The sequence below is a fragment of the Topomyia yanbarensis genome, chromosome 1, assembly GCF_030247195.1.
Source record: "Topomyia yanbarensis strain Yona2022 chromosome 1, ASM3024719v1, whole genome shotgun sequence".
NCBI classification, from domain to species: Eukaryota; Metazoa; Arthropoda; class Insecta; order Diptera; family Culicidae; genus Topomyia; species Topomyia yanbarensis.
In genome coordinates, this window is record NC_080670.1 from 59,476,120 (window position 1) to 59,494,326 (window position 18,207).

Sequence of the window (18,207 nt, forward strand, 5' to 3'; positions counted from 1 at the left end):
GGAACATTGTGCATCGTTATCAGGATATAAGGATCTTTAATGCATGTATATTTTACATATGCATTTCGTGCTATTATAGAACAAATATCAAATCAATACACTGCTATACATCTATTGATAATTATATTCGGCATAGTTTATTGAATTTGAACATATACAATAGATTCCAGGAAGAAGGGTACTTACCGTGAAAGACGAGATAAGATTACACACACACTCCTGTTGAAACATTCATTGGAATTCTGGGTATTTTCTCCGAAGCACCGCTGTAACAAATCAGGATGTTCGTGTTTAAATGAAGCCAGCTCGTCTTAAGTGCTGCGGATCCTTGTCAGTTGAACACTTGTGGAAAAAAATTCCAATATAGTATCCCTCATGTTCGATGCAGAGCCTTCTGATCGCCAGTCCATACTATGTCGTTAAATCCGCTATCGGCTTGTCCGTCAGCTTATCCGCGCCTTTTCATCCGAGTCCCTTAATTCCTTTTGTTCAGCACTCGCAGTCGGCTGCCCATCCTCTTGCACATGACCCACGCATTCCTTTTTTAGCAGAGTGACGGCTTCGTACGGGTCCAAGTCCAAGAGAGCCTTGAGATTTTCGAGTCATCCATCACCGATGAAATTAACAAATTTCACACCCAGCAATTCCTCGGAGCAGGCGAACATTTCTTTCATAGCGTCCTCCATTTGCCCTGCATTGCCATGATGATTCTCATAACAGCTTTCGCCATGAACGTCCAGCCATTCGTTGTGTTCAGCCGTCCTTTTCGCGTACATCCCAATCAGTGATGAAATACCAGAAAGAGACGAAATACCTCTTTTTTCCAAAAATCGTCTCCAGAAATGCTCGAGTGCATTGCTTCAATACCAGTTTCAGCATTCAGCCTCATATCCCCGTCCACATCCTTCTTCTGAATTAGTTCAAAAACTGTTTTAACGGCAGTTTGAAGCATAGTAAGAAAACTGCAGTAGATGTTATTACTAAAAGTCCTCAAGCTTTGTAGCCCGACCCCCAACATACGCATCGCGAACTTCATGTTCGGCGGTTTACTTCAGACGAACTGCCGATAGTGGGACTCGAACCCACATACCGCGTGTTGCACTGAAACTTCACCACACTGCTCCAGATACACGGTTGGATGTCATGTCTCCGCCGCAGGACTTGCAAGCTAGGAACTTAAGTAGCTGAAGCTTGTGACGAAGTTGCAAATCACATAACAGATACCTCGATCCAGTTCAATGCCCTCGTAACTCGCAATTTTCAACTTCTTCGCAGGCGTTCTCACATATTCCCCTTTAGTGCTTTCGATAAGGGTCGACTACTGCGCCTTTTACTGCTGCGAGTACCCTTGTTCAACGAATTCGGCACGCGTACGTGACGGGCTTGCACCGGAATACTAACTATTCGGATACGCCACAAGCAGACACAGTTCAGCCGCGGTTGCAGTGGCGCCCTCTACATATCAAGCCGTAAAATTCCTTTTCGTAATCTGGGGTGACATTACGCGTCTCGAAACGAAAGGTTAATTGTATGCAAGCTTGTATGAAAAAGCCGATTCGAAATGGTTCCATAATGTCGCTCCTAAGCACATGTACCGTGTACCGCGAAGCATTCTGGGACCCTGCATAATGCCATGAATAGGTTTCTACCGTGAAAATTTTGAATGGGAACCCCCTCTTATTGGTTCTTTAAGACTGCTCTATATAAAGATCAAAAGCAGATATTCGGCTACGTTGGAGGCTGCTAACAGATTGCGTGGAGCGCAAATATTTTATGAACAATAGGTAATTCACCTTCAGATATAGTCGCGGCATGGAAGCTGTGATGATGAAGTTCAGGAAAGTGTACGGACCGATAAGTTCTGTCTGGCCACATCGATGGATGGTGTCCCTGGCAATTTCAACTTTGTTTTAGTCAATAAGTTGGCCCAAAACCTGATGATCTGGCAAGGAATTTACAGCTGCGGACTCAAAACCAAGCTTTTCATCACCAACAAAACGATGGACTCGAAGGTGTATAAGCAAAAGAACATGGAGAGAAGTACACTTCTTACCTTTCTTTGAGGTTCACAGAATTCCAATGAAGCTCTGGCTAGATTAGGCATGCTGCCATTATAGCCGAGAGATGTTACAATGGTCTCACAACAATGAGAAGGATTCGGTCGACAGTGTTATTGAATTCCCAATACTGCCCGCAATTTTGCCCAGTCGACAAGAATTGGGCAATTATCAAGCGGAAATGTCAAGCGGAAACGGAAATCCACCTTGGAAAGACGACTCAAATCGCTGTTCAGATGGCTCGTATAAGAAAACAGCGCCACTTAGTTTGATCAGTCCGTGTCTGGTTTTCGAGCTTGATGCGCAAGATCAATTTTCTTTTTTCGTCATTCTTGTAGCACATATTGTGGCTCCAGGTCTCAGTCAATGTATACCCTTTTTTCGTATTCTCTGAAGTCCACTGTATATCGAGTACCGTCGATGGTTTGGAGCAAACTCGAAACGGCACAATATTATTCCGTGATATAAGTCGACCTGCTTGCTTTCTGTATGTTCAACCAACTCGGTGTGGTGTCGATATGCATAAGAGCCTATTACGCGATCGTCATTGCCAACAAAGTTGCAAACGGTAAGATTTTGTGTTCACGTATTTCTACCTTTCCCGTTCGCCGTCCGAAGTGAAACTATTTGTACCAAACTATCTGGACCTGGGTGTGTTCTGAAGATTCACGCCATTCTCTTTCCTTCACGACAGCAGGAAATCTTCACCACGTGATTCTCTCTCGTAGTTGAGCCAGATATTCGGTCCTGCATCCAATAGTCTTGGAGTCTCCTTTGTACTCTATACTACAGGTTTCGTCTGCCTAACTCTGCTTGAGTGTAGTCCGCTGATGGTAGTGCTTGCATAACCGACCAATCGAAGAAGTGTCGTGGAGCCAGTGGTTGTAAATCATTGGGATAGTCTAAAAGTTGGGTTAGGCAGTACAAATTCAAGCAACACTCAACTTGTGCAAGTTGGGTAGTAGTCATACTCTTTTAGGAAACCGCAGAAACTTCTAAAACATTCAGGCACCTAATTGATGGCATACGTAAGTAATACAAATCTCGACAAAAAGATAGGTAGAAGAGCTTGGAATCGCAGACGCAGGGACGGGTCGGAGGCCAAATTATGGCTCGCAAAGCATACATAAATGCCCTTCGATCCTCTGATCGAAGTGGTTGGAAAAGTCTACACAAATTTCTCAATTCTCAACAAGGATAGCAGATTAAATAAGTTACTTTCGAAATCAAAAGACTTTCATGTCAGTTCACTAAATACTATGAAGATGTAGTACTCAACTGTCTTTTTGACGCAAACTTCCCAGGCTGTACGAAACCATCACTGACGACTGCCCCGGAGTTCTTTTCAGGTAGTTCTGATTCTTGGGAATTTGCTCGTAGAATTGTGACAACCGAATCGATCAAATGGGCGATTGAAAGTTTTACTCCGTATAAGTCTCCGGGAAAAGATAGAATCATTCCAGTTCTACTTCAAAGAGAATATGAACACTTGAAACATATTTTGAAAAAATGTTCATACTTGTAGCTTTCCATTCCGTTAGCGTGGCGAGAAATAACTGTAAAATTCATTCCCAAAGATGACCGCGTCACTTATGAGGAGGCAAAGAGCTTAGACCGATCAGTCTGACTTCCTTCCTTCTCAAATCAGTGGAGCGTTTAATGGACCACTACATGCTAGATGTTAACTTGGGCGAGAACCCGCTGCATGCAATGTGTTGTGGTAATTCTTGAGTCAAAACTTAATTGGCCATCTCACCTCGGATTCAGAATGAGGAAAGCTTGCATGACCTTCGGCCAATGTGGACAGGCTATCGGCAAATCTTGGGGACTCAAACCCAAGTACTTTCAATGGAACTCTACAACAATTGGTAGACTAATGCTGGTATACGAGTGCCTTATTTAGTGGCGGAAGGGAAAAGTCACGACAATCCAGTCAATGTTTAACCATCCTCAGAGGATGGACTTGATGGCTGTGACTGGTGCGTTCACTATAACACCTACTGCTGCTCTGGAAGCACTTTTGAACATTAATCCACTATTTCTGCAATATAAAGCACTTTCGCATACCGTCTTAAGGTTATTGGGCTCTGGAATAGTAACCCAATAGATCATACAACTAGCCACACAAGACTGTGACCCCAAATGGTTACTTGGAATGAGTATATACTTGCGCCCAGTGACCTGACTCTTACTGTAGGTTTTCTTGTAAAACGTTCAATGTGAAAAGTCCTCCTCACGAGGAATGGCTGACTAGTTGTATGGAGTGAGAACTTGACGAATACGTAGTTTGTTACACTGACGGTTCTTTGTTGGAAAACGAGTCGGTGCTAGTGTCTACTGTCGTGAAATGATATTCGATAAATCCCATTCGCTTGGTAGATACTGTTCCATATGTCGGGCAGAAATCCTTTCGATTATGTGTGGTGTTCAATCGGCGCTTCACAAGGAATATGCGATAAAATGTTTAATTTTTGCTCTGGCAGTCAGGCTGCCCTAAAAGCATTTAGTTCGGCAGATCCGTAATCGAAATCAGTAATCGCATGTCGAACTCAAATCGAAGAACTTAGCATTTCAAATTCTATCTTCCTTTTATGGGTACCCGGTCATTCCGATTTTACTGAAACTGTATTGGCTAGTGTGGTGAAATCAGTCGCTTCATTGGTGCAGAACCAGTTCTACCACTGTCGATAAGTTGGATAAAGCACAGGGTTCGCTCTTGGACTGCATCCGAACATGCCAACCATTGGCGTAGCTTGCAAACTTGCGTTCAAACATAAACTTTTCTACCGGATGTGAGTCGGAAAATGCTGAAGAATTTGCCGCATTTTTCCAAGCACAATTGCAGTATTCTAGTCAGGGAACTGACTGGACATTGCAAACTCAATTATCACATGGCCACTATTCAGCGTGCTGAGTATTATTCGTTTGATCTTTGTGAATCCGATTGGGGAGCTTCATATCATTTACATATACTTCCCTGCAGTAATGCAATTGTGTATCCGGATTTTTGGTTTTCCATACATAGATGAACCTACGTGCAGAGAGCTAAAACTCTATTGTATGCTATTTTGCCTAACCTAGTGTGGTAAAGAGCTATAGGTTTTATCAGTATGGTTCATTATTACTTTGGGAATGAAGAATCAAGGCTGTTTATTGTTTTTTTGTTGTAATTGTATTGTGTAATCAATTTCTCCATTACCTTACCTTTTGTTTTCGTCGCTCTTTCCATTAGGAAAGTGTCGAGACGACATGGCAAGGTTCAAATTTTCAAATAACACAGGGTACGTACCAATCGAGCCAATATATTACTATAGCACAATAAATAGCAAGACCTGACACTATTGCTGTCGGAATGAGTCTATTTGTGAAACTCTTCCGAACGCGTAAAAGGCTTCTTTTACAAAAACAGGTCCAAGTGCGCTTCCTTTATTTTTAATGCAATACAGAATACAATTATTTTTCATGCCAAAAGTAGATCGCATAATTTTAAATATTTTACCATTACTATCAATAAATTTCAAACTATTTCCCATGTAATTCTTTATATTCGATAGAAAAAACGGGAAAAAATGGCCATAAATCTGGAACAATCACGTTTTTACTTTACGTAAGCAGGACTATGAACAAAAATCATGTGCTTTGTAGTTATACTTAATTTCCCAGTAACGCCCGCATAACGCTTTTATTAGTGAAAATATTTGTTTCCGTTTGGCAAGCTTCTGTCGCAGTTTCCGCCATGTTATTACCAAATAAACTTTTTGTACGTGAACTAGTTCACAACTTTATGAAGAATATTCATAAAACCAAATGTTAACTCATGATTTTATTCATAGATTTAGGAACATTGGTTCTCAAAATTAAAAGAGTCTGGATATTTTCTCGTAAAATATTTCACGAAACAAGGAATTTTATTCATTAATCTATTCAATCCACGTGAACTAATTCATGGTTTCTAATATATTAGGCACGATCCAATATCCATGCTCGTGAAATAAATCACAAAATCATCATATATTATTCATATATGCGTGAACTTGTTCGCGATCTCTAACGAGTGTTCAATAAAAATGAAATTTTTTTCAGTCATGTAGTTAAAATACAAAAAAAAAATTCGATGAATTCAGTATTATTATTAAAAACATATTTTTTTCCTTTTTTATTAACGACTTATAGTGAGTCAATCTTTTTCCTTTTTTATATTGTACCGACATATAATTAGCAAGGGACTGGAAGGTGAAGATCCTGACTACTGCGCTGCAGAAGACAAAAAGCTAAGTAACCGGGAAACTCTAAGCTTGTTCATTGACCCTACTCCACGCTTTTCTAAACTTTCTTACTTCAAATCCTTGCTCTCCCTTGAGTACTATGGCTCTTAATATTTGAAAAATACTTCACCTTCCAGTCTCTTGCTAATTATATGTCGTTACAATATTAAAAACATAATGTTTATTCTTCAAAAGAACCTCAATGAATATTGCAGAAGGGGCCCTGGTCATTCGTCCGACGCAACTTAGTCGCGATGTTCTCACAAGAGCGTTGATCGTGGAAATGAATTGACGTCCATCTTTCGGATACAATTCCGGATCCTGGTGGTCAACTGCTTCGTATCCTTGGCCCGCCGATTATTTTTGTACACTAGGGCACTGAGGGAGCCGAACAAATCCGCAATGGGATGGCACTGGGGCAAGTTGGTCGAGTTCCTTTCTTTCGGCACGTACGGTATCTTTTTCTGCTCAAGATACTTCAACGTTTTATTGGCGTAAAGACGCCTTGTTCGGCCAGAAGACGTACTTCTCATCCGCATGATGCTTCTTTAAGAACGGCAGAAGAATTTTCTCGAGACACTCCTCTTGGTACACTTGTTGATTGATGGCCAAACACCCGGCTTGAACCATGGCTTTGGAATCCCTCTGTCCAATATGGTTATTTGGTCCAATATATTTTTTTTCAATTTTATGCTTGAACTACTTCGGGGGTGTGGCCGACTTGTCGCTGGAATAGTAGCTGTAATTTCCTGGAATGTGGGTCTTCGAAAGCGGAAAGTATCTTTCGTCGTCCAGCACGAACGACGTCCCTCGGTAGTTCTTCGTCATCCACCGGCACTGCGATTTCACGATCGCTATCTGCTCGTCTGTGTACTCGGGGGACCGAGTCTTCTTCCAACAGATGAGGATTCAGTGAATAAAGGTATGGGAGCAGTAATATTTTCGGCCGGCGTCACGCAAACTCGTTCCGTCCTTGTTGTCTAACAGCTTTTTCTACGCTTCCTTTTTTTTCTTCGTCATTATCTTCGCTGGACGACACTACCGGTCTTCCGCTACACGCTCAGAGATGTCAGGATCCGGTAAACTGCACTCCTAGAAAAAATGAAAATTACATTTGACGTAAACAATGTAACAACGTATAATTCTGCCCGATACTAGGATTTTACATTTCTGATATGTAAAATTAAATTTTGTGACTATTTTATGTAAATTCAGGCTGAATGACCTAGAAAAAGCCGAACAACTCACATTTTTACATGTAATTAAATGTAAATTTATGTGAATTGGGACGCTCCTTTTATGTGCATCTGGCAAGATGAAAGTTACAAGATTTTTTTTGCTGTGTGCACTCACGAGCACGTTTTCGTCTGGAAAGTGGTCTACCGTAAACTTTTTTCCACGATGACCATGCGTTTCGTGAAACCGTACAACACGCTCGCGGAGTTCTTACCTTACCTGAACTGACAGAACCCGAGCGAAAAGAAACATGCCGTCCATTTCTAGCGAGTCCAGAGAGTAATTCTCTTGGAGAGAATAAAAACTTACGTGCTTTACTTTAATTACTGAAAGGTATTGAAATCATTCTCATTTTTTACTGAACATCCGTTAGTATATTAGTCACATGTTACTATTCATGCTCGTGAAATAGCTCACGAAATTGTAAAATAATATTCATGTATACGTCATGATTTTTAGTACATGATTTACGATCTATCTTGCGTACTTGTGATATTTAGAAGGTATCGCAAATTATTGTCAGTTTAATGTAACATGGTAATGAAATTTTAACTCCAATTATTTTACGAAATGTGGAGTATTGTCCATGCACTATTCCATGAAATGTCATATACATCCTGATGCTAGCAACCAGTGATGTCTGAACAGAAAACGAAAGCTGCATTGAGCACCAAAACACATTATAGAGCTACCAACTGCGTTCGTGATATAGTTCACAGAACAAGATGCTACGAATAAGTCAAACTTTTATGATCCAGATAATATTGTTGCGTCATTCAAAAAAAAAAACCAATCGTAGCTAAAAAATAACATATCGTGATAATGCGAAGAAAAATTACGAATATCATGATAAAACTCCTGACATCATGAACATGAGTCACATCACTCCACGTGTCAAAATTCGAAAGTTAGCTCGAAAATAAAATTTCACAATAACGTGCATGTAAATTACGAACATTGTGACTATGAGCCTTAAACCAACACAGTGTGATTTATGTTCATGGTTCCAAGCTCAAAATTCGTGGCTAAGATCCTGAAATCATGAACATAAATCATTTTACTCGTTACTAAAGTATCACGATAACGTGAATGGAAATTACGAAAATCGTGACGAAGATCCTAAAATCATGAACATAAATCACTGATCGTGACTATGGTTCTGAAATCGTCAACATGAACCACCACGAATTCATGACTAAAATATCACGAAGACGTCAATAGACTCGCGACTAAGATCGTGAATTTATGAACATAAATCACGCTATTCTGACAGACAAATCCACCAGTAAGCTCATGATGGTAACGTGATGAGAAATTATAAAAATCGCGAATAAGGTCCTGGAATCATGATCATCGTTTAACTGTCGGCTTTGTATTCCTAAAAAATATGACCCAGAATCATAACAAGAACTAAACTTGTCTAGGGAACAGCTAGAGTAACTCAACCAAACATCCGAATGTAACGCGATGTGTATATTCGAGGCGAACTAGTTTTTTTGAAAATACAAATAGTTTCATAGATACGAGGTTTATCGTTCATAATTTCAGGAACTTGACCACGGTTTTCGAAATGTTCGTGATCATTTTTCATGAATTTATGAACGGATTTTTCCCGTGTACTTTTAAGATGGTTACAAAATTGTTCCTCTTAGCATTAGACAAATAAAATAAAATAGTCGAAATTTTAAGCCCAAAATTTAAAAAAAAATTAGAAAATAAAAAAAACCTTTCATTACTAAAGTTACCAAAGTAGAAATAATTCGTTTCTGCATAACAATGTTCTTCTTAGGGAGAGATAGCTAAGTAACGCAACGTGTCGTGTCGAATAGACAGACTGGAAAGAGCTCCATTGACAAAGCCTCCTGGCAACCACTTCAGACGCTAGTTTGCCGTATCTACTGTCTGTGCTTGCAATATATTTCAGCCTAAGAGCTCTGTGTTTATTTTAATAGTCCTTTCCAACTGCTTTCAAACTTCAAACAACTTGTGTCTCCTAATCTCGTTAATATTGTTGCAGTTGCAACTAGGGTGTCCTAACCGCATACCGTGAGTACCATTTACAATTGTTACAATGTTAGCTCACAATATGCTGGCTACACCAGTTTTATAAACATTGTATCAACTTTCAAAGCGTCCACTACCATAAAAGCCGTCGTCTGTCTGCAGCGAGTATCACTGCAGCGTGCAGCTGTTGGCCGCCACCACCTGCAATGTGCAGCAATTAACTGCACAAAAGTTCACTGCCTCGCGTTCGTCTTTCCCATGCATCGAAACGATGGGAGCACGTGAATAATACACAAAAGCCGCCTTTGAGCACGGAAAGACGGTTGTCGGGTATATTAGAAATTAGGGTTTTTTGTATCTCCCTAACAATATTTCTAATAAACAATTTTTTAAGACGAACACAAAATATTAGCCAAATGATATAGCTTTAATTTCAATCTTAATCTGGTCTAATTTTAACCTGGTCAGGTTTTACAAGTTATATAATTGATGAGAGCTACATGACGACCGTGATATAGTATTACCATGGCTGAGAAACATTTGAGCTTCCCTTACTCTATTAACTAGGCAACAAAATTTCAGCTAATTTCGATCGCCAACTTTCCGTGCATTGGAAACCACTATCCACACAGCACTGCAAATACCTTTAACAATCGTTCAGTCTAAGCATAGCCAATCGAAATGCTAAGCACTTCCTTCTGCGGGTCTCGCTCGGTTGCATAATCGTGTACTCGAAATTACCATCGAAGGAGATCCAGCACCTATTATAATAGAACCTAATAAAACAAAGCTTAACGGCTGCCATCGATGCATTGCGACGATCGTCCGAGGTGGGTACCGTTAGGCGAAAGCTTCACGAGAAGGATGTGTTTCGGCGTGGAAGAGGTGGTCTAATTCCGTCTATTAACGTTTCTCATCGCATTGAACAAAACGAAAAGAGAAAGTCATCGCCGAATCGTGATCCCGCGCTTATTGGGACGATTTGAGCCGGTATGGAACTGTGCTGCCAGTCGGGCTGGGTAATAAATTTGTTTATAAAATACCAATTCTTTCAAAATTTATGCGCGGTCAAGCTTATCGTCGGAGAAATTCCAGTTTCAGTTTCAGTTTCAATTTTTCTTTTAAGAAGTCTCGGTGTACCGAATACTTACGGTCAAATCGTTTTTTCTGCGACATTTACCACAAACGAGACTGGGAAATTGTCAAGAACGAGGCGAGCTGTAAGCTGCTTTATTTCTAAGCCCTCTTCCTCGGGTAACAACAAAACATTTTTTTCTGGTAAACAAACTCAGTCAATTGCTACAGCCTTACATGCAATGAAGACATGAGAATAGACGAATATGAATGCGGACGAATTTCTGAGCTTTTGACAAGAGCCCTACTGCGGGAATTCTGGTTCAAATAATGTCAGCATATTCCACATCTTCTACACTATATCGAGGTTAACTATATTTGCTTTTTTCTTTCTCTAAAAGTTGTCATGGAACGATTCTTCAGTATCCCGCATTCCCTCATACAACAGTCCTGAAAAATACTTACAGGAGGAAATCCAATAATCGTCTCCACTCAGATCTCGACTGACCATTCTCATAACGACCACCATTCCGATTAACATGCATAAGTGATATAAATGAAGGTGCATCGGTGAGCAATAATTTTCCTCCAACAACAAACAACCGGGGGTAGAAAATAAAAAAAAAACGAACGCTGATGAACTTGTTCATTAGGGCGCTTCCTTCCAGCGGGGCTCAGCTACAAAAAAATACACGTTACACAAGCAAGAAAAAAAACCGCGCCGCGAGAGAATCCCTAATGCATCCCAGATGTGCACAGGCAGCAGGTGCATTTATCTTGCGTTATTTATTTTTTGTTCTACCCCGTTTTCTTGCAATGCACCGCTCGGGCGCTCATCATGGCTCATCCGACCGGTACAGGCTATTCCCAACCTACCCCCATACCCTTGCCCGAGCTTGATGAACGGAAAGTTAAAAGGGGGAAATTAAGTTTCTTGTCTTCCGCGTATACCCACGTAAGAGTCCGTTTCTTCGAGCTACCCCTTCTAACGGTGGAGAAACCCAGGAGGGAGACAGGGGGCAAAAAATCAACAAAATATGCAATAATGACGCTAATAATAATGAAGACCGCTGGTACTTATTCGTGTGCTTAATGCGGGCTTCCATTCGTCCGGTTCGTTCGTTCGTACGTTCGTTGGTTTGCTTCCTCAGGACAACACCCCATCGCCACAGAGAAATGCGCGGACTCGTGCTGCTGGGCTGCAATTGCTGATTGTGGTGTTATTTAGCGCTCTCTTAACTCCGGGAGATGCGCAGGGCTCTACGCTCGATCGCTTTTGCTGCCGACAACAGACGGGCGGTGAAGTCAAGTCCAACGCACGAACGGACCCCGACAGGACCACCCACATTAGGAGCGAAATTACAATTATTGTGTAATGTAGTGCAATCCGGTGAGATCCGAACGAGGCTATCTGTGCGTATGCGCGGGAACGTGGACAGGTTATTTTAATGAATATGATGCGGGACCGGATGCATGGAGGCTTAAATGGTCCGTTTGTGGAGGTTATAGACATTTTTATGTGGGAAACTGCCAGCAACGTTCCTAATGAAACGCTATTCGAGCAGTATTGCAAGAATTTAATGTAGAATTTGGAATTTTTTTTCATGATCCGGTACCAATTTTGGAAGCTTTACTTTTAAAATCTTGACTATTTTAAAAATGCTGATCCGTTGAAAATCTAAATATCTTGAAAATATGAAATATATTGAAAATCTCGAAAATATATTCCTTGAGAAAGATGTAATAAGGACCGAAACGCGGTAGAAAAGAGTAGTATTTTATTAAAAACAGACTGAAACGCAGATTGCTAACCTAAATAAATAAAGCATAAATAGCCGGAAATACAGCAAATCTTAAAAATCTTAAAAACTTAAAAATCTTAAAAATCTTAAAAATCTTAAAAATCTTAAAAATCTTAAAAATCTTAAAAATCTTAAAAATCTTAAAAATCTTAAAAATCTTAAAAATCTTAAAAATCTTAAAAATCTTAAAAATCTTAAAAATCTTAAAAATCTTAAAAATCTTAAAAATCTTAAAAATCTTAAAAATCTTAAAAATCTTAAAAATCTTAATAATCTTAAAAATCATAAAAATCTTAAAAATCTTAAAAATCTTAAAAATCTTAAAAATCTTAAAAATCTTAAAAATCTTAAAAATCTTAAAAATCTTAAAAATCTTAAAAATCTTAAAAATCTTAAAAATCTTAAAAATCTTAAAAACCTTAAAAATCTTAAAAATCATTGAATCGATCACGTCCGGAAATCTTTACCCTTCATTCTAGCAAATTAGGTCCATACATTCAGTTATACCAATCAAAAAATAAAGCTCATATCCACTAGATAACACGTTCCATGGCGACATTACTGGGAACTCTAGTGATATGGAAGAACCCCCTTTCTTCTAGAATCTGAACCGTACCCGAAAAATTAAGTATCAGATTCACGGTCGACGCGCGATCATTCTAGAAAACACGCGAATATGCGACCGTTTGCCTGGTTTTAATATAGAATTTATACACGCAAAGTTACATACACGTTAGCACACGCGACATATAAACGTACACGCGATCGAATACGTTAACGTATAAACGCTCGGGCCTTTCGCGACGATACACGCGATTGCGAAGTTGAAAATCTCAAAAAATATTGGAAATCAGAAACATCTTGAAAGTTTTAAAATGTTGAAAATCTTTAAAGCTTTGATAATCTCATTTCAAAATATTTTAAAATTTTTGAAAATAACAATCGGTTTTAAATTTAGGTGAGAGAGGGTAACAGTGGATCAGCAGGAATTATGAAACATTCGCAATATAATCATAATGCATGATCAGAATCGTCTCATTCTCTCATATTTCACGATTTCTAATTCTTTACACGTGTTGCTATGTTTTGGAAGAGATCTGATAACTCTATCTCTTTAAATGGATATTTGTTTGTTTTATGATAGCCAGAGTAAATTTGCAATGAAAAACATTATTCCGCCTTTATGAGTTACCATTCATTGAATTAATGTTTAGTCTATTGCTATTTATAGCAAATTTTATGCTCAACATTTTCCGCGAACAAAGTTTTTTTTTGTAACTTCTCATGGTTCTGTGTAATTTCACAATATTCATGAATAGACCCATTGGGTAACTGTGGAACGGTGGCGTATGGGGAACAGTGATTTTTTTGTTTTTGTGGTCTGTCTCAAAATGTGAATGGGTTCCGATTTTCCACAGTAAATACTACTCATATAGTGTAAAATTAGTAAATTTGGGCAAGTTTTGTAGAAATTGTCTCTTATTTCAGGATTGCAGCTAATATGCATGGTGGTTCGATGTTACGCGATTATATAGTGAATTCTTTCGTAAACAAACGATTTTCGCCTCAATATAACTAATTCAAAGCGTTAGGATCATTCTTCGTCAAACCAAAAGAATAAAATTTATAAGTAGAATATTTCATTATAGACGACATCGTGTTTCATAGTCCCTACCCATGGGGCACACTGATACATTTTACCACCTTATTATCCAAAATATGTTATTTCCCATGAATTTTACCAGCTGGAAAAAAAATATATGTATTAGTTAACAACAGAGTGGCACTATGTATCACTTTTGGTTACATAAATAACAAGTATTATCATCAAAATTAAATTGTAGAAAAATGTGTTTCATTGCTACCCTCTCTCCCCTAAATCCTGAAAATGCATGAATTTTTTAAATTTTACAATTAATTACATTGTTCACAATCTAAATAATCATCAAGCATATATCAAGAAATATCTCAAATCTTGCAGGGACGAATGACCACAAAGTTAAAGTACCTACAAATAGAACTACTATCCTATCCTATCTCGAATTTTGACAATAAAAAAATCTTAAAAGTTTCGAAGGTCCTCAATGTTTGAATAATCTTCAAAATGTTAAAAAAATATTTAAATTAATAAATACCTTGAGAATCCCTAACCATCGAAATTATAAAAAAATAATCAACATTTAAAGACATTAAAATTTCGTTTTTTTCGGATTTTGGAAGACTTAACGACAGCAGCTGCCGTGTCGTTGTACTGAGTATAACACTTTCAGAAAATCAATCAGCTGCTGGCATTTGAAGAGGCTATAGATTTGAAGAGTTATTAACACGACTTCCGGCAAATTAAACATCTTGAAGTTCCAAAAATCGAAAAATATAGGTTTTTTCACGACTTTCAATTAACTAGAGATTATTGAGTAGGGAAAGTTATAAAAATTTAGAGTCATAGTACTCAAGTGAGAGCAAGGATGTGAAATATGCAGATCGGAAACCTAGAAGTGGCAAAGTCATTACAACAGGCTTAAAATCTTACGGACTAATCTTTTGTCTTCTACTGGTAGGAGTCGAGCTTAGGCAGCATTAGTACGAATCACTCAAGTCTACCAACATGTCTCAATGGCAAAGACAGATTTGTCTCTCTTTACCATGAGAACCGACGTCGGTTCATATCATATAAATATAAAAAAGGTATGCGTTACAATATTATTCAATAGGCATGTGTACTGTGTGTTTTGACTACAACTAGTAGTCTACAGTAATTCATGCAACGCTAGTAAATTGATTGCGCTCAAACATCGCTAACCAATTATGAACATCAGATCACTACATGTTCAATAGGTCAGTATATTTCTCAGCACGTGAACTGCTGTATCCGAAATCAAAACAAAAAATACGTCATTTACAAGTAAAACTCCAACCGTAATAACCGCGTATCCGGAACATTTCTTCACAGTGTATCATCTCATCCGTTATTAAGCAAAAATATTGAACAAACGAATGAATAATGGAATAACATTCACAGGTAACATTATACTGAGCAATGGGATTCAAGTAACCCTATTTCCATTAATTTTCTGCAAATAATTCATATTTATTCAAAAAGGATTATGGGCTGGGCGTTTCTATCTTTGGCCACATTAAAGAAGTTAGCCGAGGAAACCATTTATTTATATGTAAGATTTTAATGCAAGAAGTTCGCAATTCGCTACTTCATTGTGTATTACACATCTTTAGGGTACAAGCTGATTAGAATGGGTCCTATTGAATCTTGTTACTTTTTCCCTTTAATATTCAGCTAATTTGGTTTGTTGATCTAAAGGAAATTTTAAATTTGAAGTAGAGTTATTTCTGACCTAATAATGCAAACAATTTTTAAATTATGTTCAACGAGTAGGAGTATTCAGCAAAATTATATTTTTCCAACATTTCTACATCTTCGTAAAACAAGTCTAGCTTTGAAAGCAGCTCTTTGAAACAAAGACAATTGGATGTACGGAACTGATGTCTTCAATCAAGTTGATTGCATCAGAATTTCCTACAACTTTGTCGAAGGCACCAATTCGTTATCTTTACAAACTCGAAGTTAAAGTTACTTACTTCAAAATATGGTAGACCAAAGCGAAAGACTCGTCCTCAGCTGGAAAACTGTAAGACCGTCAAGAAGGAAGAACGGTCGAACTTATAAAAGTCAGGAGTGTTCAGCTTTGCGAAGCAATACATTGCGTAATCTGGATATTCTGAGTGTGAGAAGAAATGCCTTCAGATTTGTTCTGTCCTATCTATAACGTTTCTCTATAAGCTACTCTCCCGGGTTCGGTCTAGCAAACTGCGCTCATTGAATGTATCATTTGGTAGATAATAACAAATTTGGTGAATACGATTAGCAGATTCATCATCCATTTGCGCATTTCAATGAAGCGTGCGATTCAGTGAAAAAAAGTACTGTAGCTAACAATGTTTGTTGCAAGAACATACGGACATCCAGTTCGTTTGTGACAACCGTTTCTAGACTGACCAACAACTCACAGGCACTACCTTGAAACATATAAATCGTCCTTGTCCACCATCCTCAGAAACATCCCTATGGACAGGAAGACGACGGCGCGATGAAATCATAGCAAAAACCAACAAGACAAGTACTTCCGAACGACTTCCGGGTGACAGTTTATTGCACTTAGTACTGTCGGTTCACAGTCTGTATGTGCTAAGCACAAAACCAACGAAGCGACAGCCAGAACTTCCCGAAGGGCCCTTTGCCGCAATTTACTTGCGTAAGTTACGCTTCGATGGAAAATAATCAATTTTTCAGCTTCCACATCCTACGGAGTCCTACGCGTTGGCGGAACCACTAGACGCGACATTTCTGTGTAAATAGCAAAGTACTACTAATAAATCATGACCGGGACTGTGTATCCCCCTTCCGGGGCCCCTCTTTAAAGACCCTAAAAGCGGATATAATCTCTGCTAATGATATCTATTTTATTTATTTATTCCCACTGCCTTCTGGGACTGGGACCGAACGACATGCCATAGATCCTTTGCCTATCTCCTACGTCCGGGGATGATGATGACAATGATGGGAAGAGGCAAACCAGGGAAAAATCTCAGCTTGTTATCCTCTTAGCGTGTGTACTGTGAACTACACACGTACATATACATGCTCGCCAAAGGGGAAGGAACGATGGGACGAGACGCTCCAAAGCAACCAACCATCAGTCGCTTCCTTCCCTGTCCAGGAGCGTTCGTCTGTCGATTTCCGGTCCCAGGCTTTCAGCCGAAAAATGTTATCATTATTATGCTTAAATCGTAAAATATAGCCCCGTTTCCGGGGATGAGTCGGAGTTTAATATTCTCGCTGAGTGCACTCCCCCGCACAGTTGAGGTCCAGTTCGGTGGTGTTTATTGGGGTGTGTGCAAATTTCGTCGGATGAGAACCGGGATAGGATGGGACACAATTTGTCGTTTGTGTGGAGAGTGTTTTTTGTGTGAGAGTTTATAACTTGGCTGAACTTTTTTGCCGCTGTTGTCCTTGATTGGGTGGTAATTTCAAATCTTGTGGGGCTTGTGATGAGAATTTAAGTTTTCAACTCAATTCAAGACCTGGTAAGTTCATGGAGTCAATTTTGACTAATAACTCTAGAATGAAGATATGTTCGGAGCTATCGATGACAATGACATTTTGGGGTTAAAACCAATGCCATCGAATTGTGGGAATTTCGGCTGAATTGTCCTGTCAAAAGTTCAAAATTAAAAATATTGTCCAAGACTCGCCAACCAAATAGTTTTAATACCCATTCTTGACATTATATGCATTTCGATTGAGGAAAAAATAGTTCTCAATCTAACCACCAGGCAACAAATTATAGAGTTTATTATTTGTCACCCTCGCCGGGCGGGGAGCAAGAAACTGATGACTTCGACTGTCCTTGACTTGGAACATCCACCGCTGAACCGGCTTTCAATCTATTCAAATTTTATTCAATCCAAAACAAACATGTTTTCTTCATTTCTCAGCAGCAGTGGGCAAGGATCAAGGAGCTGAATTCATATTCTCACTCCCCATATTCAGGTCGGTCTGTTTGGTTAGTCAGTTGCCCAGCACTGACTAACTGTTTGTTTGTTTTTCATTTGATAACACTACACACCGATGCCAGGTGCCAGGTCCTGCTGCTTGCTCCTCTTACATCTCCTTCGTTGTTGGTCGTCGATTGCTTGTATGCGAAGATGACCTCGGTTCTTGATGGGATTTTCACCGGTCCGAGAGGTACTACT

The 18,207-nt window shown here is 39.1% G+C and overlaps 1 protein-coding gene across 4 annotated transcripts in view; it reads left to right on the plus strand.

Moving 5' to 3' along the window:
* Positions 1-18,207, plus strand: part of LOC131677719 (sterile alpha motif domain-containing protein 5) — a 668,233-nt gene that overhangs the window by 334,454 nt on the left and 315,572 nt on the right. The gene's annotated exons all lie outside the window — the stretch shown is intronic.